We start from the raw sequence: 13,984 nt of genomic DNA, 5'->3' as shown, positions 1-13,984 counted from the left end.
CTGAGACTGGGAGGTCATGGGTTCGATCCCTAGCCGGGTCATACCAAAGACTATAAAAATGGGACCCATTGCCTCCCTGCTTGGCACTCAGCATCAGGGGTTGGAATTGGGGGGTTACATCACCACATGATTCCCGAGCGCGGCACCGCTGCTGCTCACTGCTCCCTCAGGGGATGGGTCAAATGCGGAGAACAAATTTCACACACTCAGGTGTGTGACAATCAATGGGACTTTAACTTTAAGAAGGCCTAAAGGAGGCCTCGAGGTCAGGCTACTTGACCTTTGTTATGAACGCACTCCGACTATCATCTCCCAGTTGTGGTGGAGGGAGTACAGCTGCCCCGATAAGGGTGCCTTGCCGGCTCCATTGCCATAGCTCCCAAGGTTAAGGGAAAGGGAGATTGCCCTGTGCCCTAGGTTCAACAGAAGAGAGCCTCCCTTTAGATATGTGCATTTTGTAGGAAACAGTCAAGGTGAGTTCGAGTGAGCCAGGTGCGCGTGCTTGTTGTTTAAAGTTAGTAAGCAATAGAAACTTAACATAGCCAAAAATTGGTACAGAATAACCTTATTTGCAAACGTGGAGTAACTCGCAAGGGAATACTGTTTGGGTTGACTGCAAGAAGTGGGCAAGGACATCCTCAGAATCTCTGGACGACTACACTGTGTTACACTCTACGTTTAGCTGTGATTCTCCTTGATTGAGTCTTCAGCTCTGAAAATTCTTCAACATATGCTCTTTTGTGTTCCCTGGCTTGCTACAAAAAAATATTCCCAAGCTTTTCTTTCAAAATCACGGCTTAGCGACGGTTATTATGTAACGTGACGTATTTGCTTACTATGTGGGGTACAAAGCAGTAAGGATATCACTAAAAAGCCCAGACTACCTTTGTCCAACATTGTGTAAAACTCAAAATATGTTTCAGGCTCGATGTGACTAAAAGTCATCGAGCAGGTCACATTTATCTTATTTCTCATGTTCATATGTGTGGGGTATACTCTCAGTTGCAAGCATCTTTCCTAAGCCTTGTCACTCATTTTTTTTATGTTAAAATGATCTCACTTGGCATTATTTTTTTCCCCATAAAGCTCCATCCATGAGCTCTAATTTTCATGATTGCCGTCCAGGGTTCTGTATCTGGGGCTGCCCTGGGCATTCCCCAACATTTACACTGGTGGGCAAGAATGTCGCTTTTGTGGACTGATGGTCAATAGTTTACTTTGACTGATCAGCCTAATGATGTGGCTTACTTGCTCAGCCAACACCAACCTCCCTCAACTTCAGCTCAAACAGCCTTATTAAGAGTCATCTATTCATTAAGGTCATGCATTTGTCATTTTTCAGTTAATTGTGTACCCACCTACTCTGAAAGTAGGCTTTCTTGTTTTGTATTGACCCGAACAGAGATAGGAAACATACAGTTTTTTGAAGTCAGAAATGACATATGTGGTTTCCCCCACTTGAGTGACATAACACCAATGCAACTTCCACATAATTAAAAATGAATAATTCTTCATCAGTGTTCCAGGAATGATCGTTTCTTCAAGATATTTCCCCTTGAACCAGCTGAGATCAAGAGTATCCAGCTGCAGATGCAGTTTGCCTGAGGGGAGTTAGCGGTCTAATAGAATCACTGTCAAACATACTGACAACAATGCAGCTGGAATCATGTAGTATATAAAAGACATTCCCATTCAATGGACATGCTCTTTTTTTTTCTTCTATGTAAACTACGTCCCACTTTTTTGTTCTTGTCGTATTGAATTGTCACGTATGCCATATTCTTCCTGCTGTTTTTATGATTTTTTTTTTTCCCCAAGTACTAGCCCCTACTAAAGTCTTTGCCCAACAAGAATTTTGAGATGGGATGTTTCTGTGAAGTCCCAAATTATGTTCAATGACAAGGTTGTTGTACTTTCTAGGATCTGACATCTCTACGTGGCTAATTCTTGTGTGTCCTTTCACTGCAAGTTGTTGTTTTTGTAAACCTATTTCTTAAGAGTTTGGTTTGTTATCGCAACTATGTGCTTGAAAATAGTGACAGTTGATCCTAAAATAAAAACATCCTAATGACAAAGTGCTGCATAAAGTTGAGCCACTGACGACAACACTTTCCATGTGCCTGACACCTCGATGACACTGGCACCAACTATTACTAAAGAAGTGATTGACACATATTTACAGCATACGCAAATACTTTTTTTTAGACTGTCAATCACAAGTTTGTGCCTTGGATTATCAGACCAACAGCACTGTTTTGACAGAACTTGATTGAATATGACAACATATTTTCCATTTGCGTAAGCACAGATTGCACAGAAATACATACCCATCATTGCAAATGCATTTCTACGTGCACACCTTCAAACCTACAAGTGAATATGTTTGTGTTTCCCGATAGATCATTAAGATCCAACCATCTGAAATAGGGTGAGACAGCATGGAGAAGTTGCATTTAGTCACTACAATCAGTTTGTTGTGCTTCCCTAGTTGCAGAGTGAAATAAGTTAAGTTGCTAGAATGTTTACGTCTTTGACAAGTCCTAGATCAAGAGTTTAGATAACATACTTAGACAGGTTTTGAGCTTAGCGAATAAAAAGGCGAGACAAGCGATGACCTTGAAATGGCAAAACCAGTAAGCAGAGATGCGTATGTTTCTTCCTGCACAAATTATTTTTCCACTGACAAGCATGGTATTCAATAATAATGGTGGGAGAAAATGTAATTAAATCATAATTATGCTGTGTAAACTACTTTTACAAAGAATACTGCGGTGTGGTCATTAATCTTGATTTTTTCTGACAGTGGCATTTGTTGAAAGTTGCTTTTAGATAAAACAGTACAATAAATTACACTGCACCCCCTAAATGCATTGTAATATCAATTTAGCAATGCTAAAAGACAAACGTTTTAAATATTTTTCTTGCAAAGTAACAGAATAACAACGATATACAAGCAATACCATTCACTGATGCATACTGTGTTAAAAATCAGAGCTGGAAGACCTCCTTCTTAGTTTATGGCTAACACCAGACGGTGTGAATTCAATAGAACTTTATGTCGACATTGTAAAAGTCAAGACAGGTATTGCCATGTCTGCAGAAAACATGATACCTCTTTACTGGCATTTTATCTTTTCATTTTTCATACTATGAAGACATAGTACAAAGCACGACCCTACAAACATGGTACATCTAAAATAAAGCAGATATAAAATTTGGTTCAATGTGATTGTCACGGATACAAGAGGCTTCACTAACACTAATGATCGGGGCAGTGTTGGTAACATTTGACCTGTTTAAGTATTTGACGTCACACACAGCTGCATACTCCAAACAAAATGGAATCTGGCATGTTTTCCCAAACACAATTACAGTTTTGTGAACAGAAAAAGGCACCACATTTGGCATATTACCAATGTGCACAGACTGAGGCAGACTTGCAGAAATGCTCAGATGCCTTGTTCACTGCTCCTCAGTACGCCTACAACTAGTCAAAAAGCCCCAAACTCTAAGTTTACTTGTTTTTGCAGACTGTGAAGTTACATTCTCCCCTCACGACTACAAAGCTCTACTGCAGGGGACATTAAATGAACTGAGCTAAGCTGCTGTTGTTGTATTCAGTTGCAATTCCGATGTTGCTCCTCTTATCTTTGGCAAAGGTTAGCAGGTTTATAAAAGAAAAATAAAGTGTCCCATTGGCTGGAAATATGAATTCTCTCAACACATTTAATAATTTATGCATGAAAGGGTTAAGTTGACCGAGGTATTCTACCAATTACCTGGATGACTGAGAATTTTCAGAGAAAATACAGAGTGTTCGCGTCTGACATGTGTGAACAAAAGCCAGAAAACACAACAGACTGCAGCACCCACACCTCCTCGTTAATTAGAGGCAGGTGTGCAGGATCCTGAATTAGATAGCAATGAATCAGAACAAGTGAATATGCAGTGTTTCTCACAGGCAAGATGTCAACTTATTACATTAAATCAGCGACGCTTTACTTAATATGTTGACTTGGGCTCTTTACTTTGCTAACCCTGAATTAACAAAGGCTGCAATACTGATGGTGGAAGATGTGTAGGATGGATGTTCCAACATATAAAATGCAGTCACTGCAACTTGAGAAACCACAGACCAACAGTGAATACTGTACATATCCACCAATATGACTACACATGTGCTGCATTTACAATCACAATGCAATCACAGAAACATAGCCCCGCACACACACGCACATACAAAGTAATCAGTGACCTATTCCAGTCTTTCGTGGCTTTGTGAACCTGTGCATCTTTAGTTCTAGAGATGTAGACTTCAAATATCCGAATCTCTCACATCAATCCCCTTCAATTTCTGAGATAACTAATCTTGGATAAGCTGAAATGTCCCTGATACCACGCTGCATACTTTATTCGATTCAGATGTGTAATCTATGAATATTTCACAAGGGGATAAAAAAGTAGAAATAGACGGCATTGTGACAGATACCAGATAGTTCAAAGTAGAAATATCTAGTAATCTTAGAAATTATTTGGCAGATAAGAAGTTAGTTGTCTTGTTGTAAACTCTTTAAAAAGTTATATGAATGTCGGATACGCCTCATCTGAAGCTGCATCTGTCAGCGTTGGATGAGTTGCTATTTTTTGTTTCTCTGCCGGGTTAAAACAAACATACAGAAGTATAAAATACCTGGGATGTTTTTTGCCGTTTAGTTGCCTCTAATAAACTGCTCATGGCATATGTTTCTCCTGGGTGCTGGCAGAAAATAAAGCAGTGTGAGGAAGGCAGGGGAGGCTGCGAGCAAAAGGAAAACAGGATAGTGGTACAAATTGTTCTGCAACCTCTGAAATGAAATCATTTTTCAAACCACTTCTAAAATGGTGTGTAAGCCAGTTAATACGCTGTAATAGGTTGGCTGGAGAGAACTCCTGTAGCAGAATTACTCTTCATAGGACCTCTTTTGACTCTACTGTTGTTCAGCATGCATGCAGCTTGACCTCAGCACAGCTACAAACAGCCACATACACTCACGTCAGGACGGGTAGTTTGTGACATTTATGTGCAGTATAACAAAGATTTTAGGTAGAATCAGAAGAAACAGACTTTAATCTTTACACTGTGGGTCTTTACTGGCTTCTATGTTAAACAATATAACAGTCATAACCCAAAGGGCCATTATGAGAGTGCTGCATTCACATAAAATTCTATTAACAAGGAAATCGCTGACTCTTCTAGTCAATAAACAGCTCTTATTCATGGTACAAAATCCCAGTTAGCTGACCATGTGAAACTGAGAATAATGTAAGGGAGCTACATCACTTTGTTAAAAAGCCATAATAAGGGATGTTCTTGGAATAGCTTTTCCTTTTTCTTTGAGATGTTAAGGGCTTTTGTACTGCAGCATTCTGCTGCCACACCAGGAGGAAAAAATGGATCAGTATCAGGTATCATATTTCATATTTTACAAGATCTGTGGATGCCAATCCCCACACTACCATAGTATGTAGTATGTCAGATAAAGATTTACTATGTCCCAATACATAGTATGTGAAATGCAATATGCCAAAAACACCAGAATGTTCTTTTACATCTGGTCTTATTTTGCAGTATGCAAGCCAGCAAGCTTCTCTAGCTATTCTGAGCCACTATCCACAATCCAATTGACAGCTGTCAGAAGTTGCAATGACGAATGACAGCGCATTCAAGTAATCGCTGACCAATCTAATAGTAATGATAGGAATATTACTTGTTTAAGTGAACAAAAAAATCATAAATATTACAAACAATGACAGGACAAAACTATAAAAATAACAATGACAGAGCACTCGATGTAATTTCACTGTTGCAGATATAATATGTTAGAATCTACAATCTGTGCAATTAAAACTTTAAAGTTAAAGTATATATAATGTAAGGTAACAACAATAGAGCTCTACGGGTTGATCTTTGTCTCTGGTGAACTCAGTAAGCGGCGTTTTTTTAATCTCCTTGGTAACAGATATAAAAGCAAGATGGTCAAAGTTCACTGCGTAATGTTATGAGACAGTAGCATGTCCCGAATGTGTGCATACTGTATGCAGCAGTACATACTTCTTAAGGGCAGCTGCAGTACTTATTAAAAGAAAAAGATAAAGTATTTGATTTGGAATGCACCCCATATTTTCGTGTTTTAACAAGATACTTTTGCATTATAACAAACTTTTGTTGTTATGACAGTATACTATTTATCTTGTTCTGATGTTATAAAATAAAACATTTCATGTTATAACGTGATAACTGACATTGTTAAAATGAAAAAGGTTCCATATCATTATGTGATAATTCATTGTTAACATGATCACTTTTGTTTTAACTTTAAGTTTTTTTACGTTGTGATGACTTAACATATTGTTTAAATGTAAGACTCATATTTAACTGAGAAAATGACATGCGGAGAAGGGTACATCATCATCGTACATGATGAGATTTTGCTGTTATTGAGTGTGATAGATGGTACTGTGATAAGTATGCATACTGTAGGCCTACACAAAAAGGATTTTAATGATTCATACACATACAGCAGATGCACAAATGTGTGTTTCTGGGGACCAAGCTGCAAAGGAAAAGGACACATGTTGTGCAAATGCAATGTATGCAACCATTAAATAACGGGGGATGTAACGGGAAATACTATTGGGGTAAATTGCTCACCTACACTGCCAGAAAATGTTTAGAGAATGTTATGGCTTTAACTGATTGCCTGAATTGTCCTCCTGACTGCTTTTTGGGTTACTGCCAGTAGTCCCAAATTGATGACAAAACCAACAGAAAGAAAGACCAGTGAAATGAGTTCCTAACTTTTTGTGCACCTGGGAAAAAAAAAATCTAAAGTATTAGGATCTTAAGAGATAACAGAGCATCTGGGGTGGAGGTTGTCCATGTTTTGTGATAGAAAATAAACACCTATGCCCTCCAGCTCTTAAATAAAAAGGCAGTGCACACAACCTGAGAGACGACAGTTGTGAAAGTCCACTGAGTTTATATCTTAATGAATAAATGTACAATGGATCAATGCAGGTCTACAATTTCTCTTTATAGCTTTGCCTGTTGATTGATAGCTCACGTTGGTCTCAGGATCTGGAATGTTTTGTTGTTTTTGACCTTTGTTCCCACTGGTCTACGGGGTTAAGCCGCGCTGTGCTCTGACAGGCTCCCTGCCAAAATCTCCACTGTCTACAATCTGTCCAGTTACAAACCCGGCAGGTTTATAAAGGTTTAAATGTGGCCTGACCCAGTCAAATACTCCTGACATCAAATTGCTGTACTTTACTCCCAAACAGGTGATAACAGTTTGTATACCAGGTGGCAGCTGAGGAACTAAGTCTTGGCCCTTGAATGTAACTGTATACGTATAGATGTCTAGATCTGTAGGACAGCAAAATGTGCTGTCCTCACAGGTATAGTTTCAAATAACAATTCTCACTGTGATGGATCAAACTGAATGACAAGTGAGCGGAATTTTCAGAGTGTATATGTCTTTGTATCCCTATATCTATCAAACAAAAGGAAAGCTTAATAGAGTGATAGTGCTATAGGCAATACTGAGGTCTATGAATGCCCTACCAAGAGACTGTAATAAAATTTCAGACAACAGCAGGCAAGTGATGATCAGGGTTTTTCCTGCATGCAGAATTATGAGGCGGCTGCCTCTGTCAAATTCAGTCCCGCCTCTAGAAAATACTATTTTCTAATAAGCGTGGATTTTTTGGATTTCTGTCGTTTGTCACTGCATTTGTGCCAATGTGGTGGTGTTCACTCCAAAAGGCACTGCCAAAGAAAAAGAATAAAGCCGTCTGTTTTGGACCGCAGCAAAATTGAGGCAGCCTGGTGCGCCACAGTGTTTCCGCTGGTAACGTCTTTGCTAAAACCTTCTTTTCTCTGTTGTTCATTGATAGTTTTCTATCGCCAGTTAGAGTTTATACATTCTGTTGCAAATGGCAGTTGACTCTGCGTTGGTGAATGCTACTCTGACATGTGCCCCCATATGTCTGTCTGAATGTCGTCTTAAACTGAGATGATGTTTGAAATGTAATTTATCAGTTCTAACGTTCAAACAGACATCAGTAAAACATGATATTAGTATATTACAGTACATGAGAACGTGACTGCCACATATACTGATAAAATAATTCATTCAGTCATTTTCCATAACAGCTTATCCTGTTGGGGGTCACGGTTGCCTATCACGGCTGACACTGGGTGAGAGGTGGGGTACACCCTGGACAGGTCACCAGACTATCACAGGGCTGACACATAGAGACAGACAACCGTTCACACTCACATTCACACCTACCGCCAATTTAGAGTCATCAATTAGCTTGCATGTCTTTGGACTGTGGGAGGAAGCCGGAGTACCCACATAAAACCCATTCTAACATGGGGAGAACATGCAAACTCAGCACAGAAGGGCTCCCCCACCCCAGGGTTCAAACCAGGAACCCTTTTGCTGTGAGGTGACAATGCAGGAGTAACATAATCAAAATAACTTATATAACAAAAACAAGGCTGTCTCGTGAAAGTGTCTTGGGGGTATTACATAAAATACCTTTTCAAATGACTTCTTTAGTGCCTCCAAAAACAGGAGTAGATTTTCATTTGTGTGAATAATGTTTCGCCAGCAGAATCAAATTGATTTTCAAGATCTTCAGTATATCAGTATTTCTGGTCATGTCCTCAGTCTCAAACATGTCTTAACCAGGTCATCACCAGCGGCCCGGGTTCGAGTCCAGCCTGCGGCCCTTTGCTGCATGTCTCTCCCTCTCTCTCTCTCCCCCCTTCATGCTTCACTGTCCTGTTGATTAAAAGCAAAAAATGCCCAAAATAATATCTTAAAGAAAAAAAAAAAAGAATTTGACAGCTATTTATTTGTAATTAAATATATATTTTTTGTGTATTTATAAGAACTCCTAAAATGTGTTATTTAAAATAGTTGAGCCAGTTGAAAGCATGGTCACATGCACGTGTGTGCACTTGATCAGGATGACACCACCTCTGCCTCATTTTGAGCCAGGAAAAACCCTGATGATTTATGAGTACTCTCACAGTGTATCCCTTTTTGATTTACATCCATCTACTCTCCATTCTAGCCAGCATCAATAGCGCTATCTCTGCTCTGCCTGCAAACCTGTCTGGCCTCTGTGCTCTCACAGCCCTGCTAATATGTCTGTAACAGAGACAGAGCACATTGGACTGCAGCACTGCTCTCACCAAACATACACACGCAGCCACAGAGAGGCAGTACACACACGGCAGGAGCACATTTACATTCACATGTGAATAAGTCGTATTGGTATGGTACATTAGTTAGGCAGGCAAATGCATCCATTTTTACACACTCACTCTCACAAATACACAGGTGCATACATATGCAGCATGTTTAATTGCATACGATAAATGACTTCGACTTAATACCACTGATGTGACACAAAAGCATGATTAAATTCCACAGCTAACAGACAGAAACTGTCCTCTAAAATTTAATGCGTACTCCTAGTTAGTGTAAAGACAGTATATTTTGTGTGTATTTCAATGACATAAATCAAAACATTATCTAATAGCCTATACTTATGTAATTTCCCAAAGGGGGTCATTAAAATTTTATTAAACTGAATTGGCAATAACTGTTTATGTATGTTTCAGGTGCCATTAAAAGGAAACTGCGCAAACTCCATGTCACAGTTCCCAGCAGAGCCCATTTTACATACCTCAATTAGCACCTCTTTAAATTCATATAAGATAAGAAGTACAGTAAAAGATGTACTTCTTATCTTATATATGTGTGTGTGTGTGTGTGTGTGTGTGTGTGTGTGGGAATTATCGCCTACCTCTATGTGGCGTGCTGTGATTTATTAAGACTCAACATGAAGATACATTGTGGCGACTGGAGATGGACTGAAAAGAAAAAAGATGGCCCAGGGAGATGGATCCAAAGGCCTGAGGAGAAAGAACAGAAAAACAAGACATGGGTTAGTGCGAGATTGTCTATATGGATATCCCTGACTAAATAAAGTCTGCACATCCAATCCTACATTGTTACCCACTGCACTCAGTCGCTTTCGTCATAAATAAATAGCTGCCAACAGTTTCAGTGATGCTATCCTTACTGACATTGCACAAAAGTGAACAAAGACACTTTGAGTTAACAAGAGTCTGCAGCCACCCTGGCTGCTTTGTGAGGTTATACTTTAGCTTTGAGATAAATGCTAACATCAGCTTGTTAAAGATATACAATGCAGGATTGTTGGTTACTGTTTGCAAACACGCTCACCAGTAAAAGTGAAAGTAAAAGCCAACCCCAGATTCACTCTTGCTTGGTGTTTCACCTCGCTATATTTGCATTTTGTCGACACAGTGTCTCTTGGATGCCTGCTACTTGCAGTCTAGCATGTGGTTCTAACTTTTTAGAAAAACCTGACCTCATCTGAGCGCTGTGGGGGTACACACCCATAACATGGACCCAAGCACAAAAAAATAAAAGAAGAAGATAAGAAAATACAGGCATAGAGCACATCACCTCACACTTCTGTTGGGTCATAAGTGATGATTGAGAGGGATTACTTCTGTATGAGTCTATACACTATTTTATTTATTTTTTTGAAAATCCAGAATACTATATCTTTAACATGTCTCCAATGACTATCTCAATATGCTGATATTGGGCACTTATACAGTTTACCTTGTTAACCATCTTAGTTTAGAGTGTTAGCAATGTAACATTTGCTGTTCTTGACCGGATGATGGTGTTAGATAATAATAAGAATAACAATAATAAGAGTCATGAATGTGTGTACAAAACGTTATGGTATCTCATCCAGTAGTTGTAGAGGTATTTCAGTCTGGAGCAAAGTAGGGAATCGCCCATGAATACTTGTATAGCCATCAGCATGGGTAAAAAATACATGATTTGTTTCTTTTTCGGGAACATTTGTTTGGTGCATCCCACCTCAAACTTCACTTGTCTCAGCATTTATAGAGTGCTGCAGGGATGATTTGTGTATTTATTTTTTGTCGGCCAACCCGGAAGTTAGAGTCGCCATGGTCCCTCATGAAAAAGCCAATTGGACTTTTCCATGGATTATAAGACAAGTGCACAAAAAGAAGGCTCTGTAGCAAACAAAAGTTTATCAAATCAAATCAAGGTTATTTATATAGCACATGTAAAAATAAGTGGTTTACCAAAGAGTACAAAGAATGATGCCAAAAACATATAGTAATATGACATGTACACAAATATGTAACAGAATAACACAGGTGAGAACAATTACATGCATAAAAAAGATTGTAAAATACTAACATATTAAAACCACTATTAACCACCAAAGGCCATTCGAAAATAAGTACATTTTAAGAGTTGTCTTAAAAGTGTCAGTGGAGGGGGAGCATTTTATTGGGAGTGGAAGGCTATACAACAGCTTTGGAACAGCTACCCCAAAGACAGGATATCCCTTACCCACCAGCCTTGATATTGTACTATGATACTTACATGTTTTGTCCAGCAAGATGGTCTTTACAAATTAACTTTTATGATTTTTTGAAGTTTAAATGCAGTCACCAGGAGTAGAAAGCTAACATTATGCTATACTATACTACAGTCACATGACTTAACGTCACCACCATAGTTACGCTTAAAGCTGTGTTCAGCATCAAGACCTTCTGGTAGTCTCATTTTGCCAGTTGTTAGCAACTGCCTTTTTTTAAGACACCTAAAAGCTTCAAAGTTCACGAGTAGGGTATTTACTGATATTTTTTTGTCATAGAGCAAAACATGAAGGTCTGTTAAGTTTGTGTCAAGCACAGACCTTATTACAGGCATCTATCCAAAAACCTGTCAAAAAAAAACCCCATTTAATTTAAGATGATGGAACAAGAAGTTACTCCTGCACCACTCTAGCTTAATGCTATAAAGAGAGGCTGTCCAACTTACGTCTACGTCTTCCTGCCACTATAGTTAACAGTACGCTACGCTGTATTTTCTTAATTTCTACTTATTTTACTTTGTATGGGATGTTTCTGGGTACAGCACACAGACGAGGTCAGGACTTTACAAAAAGAGCGACTAGGCACCAGACTGTAAGCAGAGTCTAATCAAAAGGAAGCTACGACAGTCACAAACATGGAGCTGAAAGAAAAAAAAAAACGTAAATACAGCGAAGCAAACCAACTGGCAGACAAAGCTGAAGTTGGCTTTCACTATCGCTAGTGATACTGTTAAGCATCGTTACCGGCAATTCCTGCGTAGTATACCTTTAAAGACGGCTGCTGCTCTCTTCATGTATACAAAGAGCAGATTACTTGTAGCCTGTGTCACTTAACTGCACTAATGAGGAAAACACTGATGCTCAACACTGACACTTACTCTCCTCTAATGTGGGGATGCACCACCTTTAATCCTTACACAGTTCTCCACACAGTGTCTAAACCTTATATGAAACCTCTTTTTAGTTATCTTGAAAAAAAAATAAAAGATGGTAAGACTGCTGTAAAGTAAGATATCAAGACTCTAGTTATATTCATGGCAAGCAGAAACCTAGAAGTAGAAATATAAATTTTCAATTCCTAGACTTAAAACACTCCTGGCACCTCAAAATGTGGGTGCTGATGCAAAAGTTATGTCAGGTTTTTTTGAACAATTCATCCCAATATGGATCAAAGGGCTATCAAATTGAAACTGACAGTCTGTACTTTTGTGTTTTAGTGAAGAGTACACACACACTCACACACACACAAACCAAACAGGATGCAGACACTTTGGCAGTCAGATTTTCAGCCAGCTGAGCTAACAAGCTGCAGGTTATTAGAAAATCATTACTCACATCAGAGGCCCAAAGACTCCTCATCACTAAGACATGAAAGAGCAATGTGACACAATAGTGGGACAGCTGATCGTTTTGTAGATGATCTACACGGCATTCTGCACATAAGTGGATACACACAGATGACCGAAACCCATTAATGACAACACTTAAGACAACACAACTTGTTTTTCCTCCTGCACATCCTGACAAGCCGTATCAATGAACAGTGACAGCAGCACAAGTAACACAGATCTTTGTGCATGCTCGTTGAGGTTGGCGGTCGTCAGTGCTTTAGTTCTCCTGACACACTCACAGGCTGGTTTTGACACCAAAAGTCTTAATTATCTTCACCAGAGGCATCCCCATTCTCCAATCAAAAAACAAAAACGTGTAAAACACACACGTGCACACACACACCCTTTCTAGCAGTGACAGCACCATGTTAATTACATTTTTACTTGAATTGTGTTCCCTTCACTTTATGAGGGCTTTTTAGCTCCACACTTTATTCTGTAGCTTACTATCAAAACAATAATACACAAGAGGATACTTTGTGATATGATATGCTGATGCTGCAGCTATGTCTGAGTCCCCCGTGGCAGGTGCTGCTGGCTTCAATGAGATACTTAAAATTATAGCAAACCTCTGTGGAGTGGCTTTTATAAACCACCAGGGTTCCATTTTAAAATATCTGGCAATTTCTAATAGGCGAAAAGAGCAAATCCCATCCGTATTTGAACAATCAATCAGTCTTAAGGGAGGGAAAGATAATTTGCAATGGTAATGATTTGTTACCTTGTATTTAGGACTGTTTTAACCTAAAATTCCTACATTCATCTCCTTAACTTAATTAATGGTGGGAATGTTTTGTGCCCAATAAATTGCCAAATTATGCCTTTCAGTTATTTAATTTTCCTCTTTCTGTCTTTTTTTGATCAGGTGCACATCTTGCCTCCTGACACATAGCTCATGTTCATTTTAGGTGCTATTGAACCACTCCAGAATCTTAAATGGGCAATTACTACTTCTTAAGAGCTGTTTTGTTGCTGTTGTTGTTATTGTTGCTGCCATCTTCGTTTTCTGTGAAGCAATCTCTTATCTCTTGAAATATGTACAAAAATGATTCAGTAAATGCATGCATATTAGCCCA

General features: G+C 39.0%; 1 protein-coding gene across 2 annotated transcripts in view; it reads right to left on the bottom strand.

The window, feature by feature from the left end:
- Positions 1-13,984, bottom strand: part of LOC117260316 (leucine-rich repeat and fibronectin type III domain-containing protein 1-like protein) — a 265,480-nt gene that overhangs the window by 143,849 nt on the left and 107,647 nt on the right. For both annotated transcript variants that reach the window (XM_033632298.2, XM_033632296.2), the window contains exon 2: positions 9,865-9,973. The gene's annotated coding sequence lies outside the window, so the exon portion shown is untranslated. The remainder of the gene's footprint in view (positions 1-9,864; positions 9,974-13,984) is intronic.

The sequence above is a fragment of the Epinephelus lanceolatus genome, chromosome 4 (genome assembly GCF_041903045.1).
Source record: "Epinephelus lanceolatus isolate andai-2023 chromosome 4, ASM4190304v1, whole genome shotgun sequence".
Classification (NCBI taxonomy): domain Eukaryota; kingdom Metazoa; phylum Chordata; class Actinopteri; order Perciformes; family Serranidae; genus Epinephelus; species Epinephelus lanceolatus.
This window is presented reverse-complemented; position numbering and strand designations above follow the sequence as displayed.